Here is a 1417-nt window from a genome sequence, read left to right as displayed (position 1 = left end):
CAGTGGTGACTGGCAGTGGCTGCAGCAGCGGGGGGATGGGGCTGGTGCCTTCCCCTGATCAGCCCGGTCACCTCCCAAAAAGGGAGGCCAGACTGCGGCTTAGGCTTGCTCCCCAAGGGGAGCAGGGAGCGGGCCTAAGCCATCACTAGGACATCCCCTGAGGGCTCCCAGTATGTGAGAGGGGGCAGGCTGGGCTGAGGGACAACCCCCCAGTGCACTAATTTCGTGGACTGGGCCCCTAGTATTAATATAATACTTGTGTTATCTTTAACTTGCTTAATTGTTAGTACTGAGAAATGAGGTCCTTTTAACAGATATTATCGAGTCATTGTTAATTCTTTAAACAAGACGGAACTTCAGTGTTTGAAATGGGTCACAGTTCAAAAGTGTACCCAGAATTTTACTTACTTTTTGAAGAAACAAAATTGTTATTTTCAAAATTCTCCGTTTAGGAAACTAAACAGTAGTTCTTATACCTCAAGCAAATTAAATGTTTTAACTGTACAAAACTTTCTTTTTTCTTTTTTTTTAAATAAATACATTTTTATTGATTTCAGAGAGAAAGGGAGAGGGAGAGAGATAGAAACATCAATAATGATAGAGAATCATTGATTGGCTGCCTCCAGCACTCGCCAAACTAGGGATTGAACATGCAAACCAGGCATGTGCCCTGACCAGGAATCGAACCGTGATCGCCTGGTTCATAGGTCGATGCTCAACCACTGAGCCACTCCAGTTGGGCCAAATTTTTCTATTTTGTATTAATTTCGTTTTCTACCATTTTGTTCTACTCTACTTTTAGATTTGACTATATTTGCTTATTTTGATAAATCATTACTTTTTTATTTTTTATTAATTAGATAGTTAATACTATTCTAGAAAAGTGTTTTTTAATCCAAAAATATGCTGACTGATTTGAAATTCTGTGTACCTTGGTAGAGTGATCTGATGTTTTATTGGCACCTTCCATTTATGGATATCCTTGAGCAGCTGCTGCCATATTTCTTAGACATGTCTTCTGACTTTCTTAATCTTTCCTCCCTTTTTAATTAAAAATATTTCAATAAAATAATTCAGATGGGCCCTAGCCGGTTTGGCTCAGTGGCTAGAGCATCGGCCCACAGACTGAAGGGTCCCAGGTTTGATTCCGGTCAAGGGCACATGCCTGAGTTGCAGGCTTGATCCCCAGTAGGGGGCGTGCAGGAGGCAGCCGATCAATGATTCTCATCATTGATGTTTCTATCTCTCTCTCTTCCTCTTCCTTCCACTCTGAAATCAATAAAAAAATATTTTAAAAAATAATTCAGATGGTATCCTACCTCTAAGGGGAGAAGGGAGAGATGGGATTCAGAGGTAGAGTTGCATTGGGGAGTGGACGCTCCCAGTGTAGTGTGTCTTTATACTACATAATTTTTCT

The sequence above is a fragment of the Myotis davidii genome, unplaced genomic scaffold, assembly GCF_000327345.1.
Source record: "Myotis davidii unplaced genomic scaffold, ASM32734v1 scaffold199, whole genome shotgun sequence".
Lineage (NCBI taxonomy): Eukaryota > Metazoa > Chordata > Mammalia > Chiroptera > Vespertilionidae > Myotis > Myotis davidii.
The sequence above is the reverse complement of the archived record's forward strand: the minus strand, read 5'-3'. Positions refer to the sequence as shown.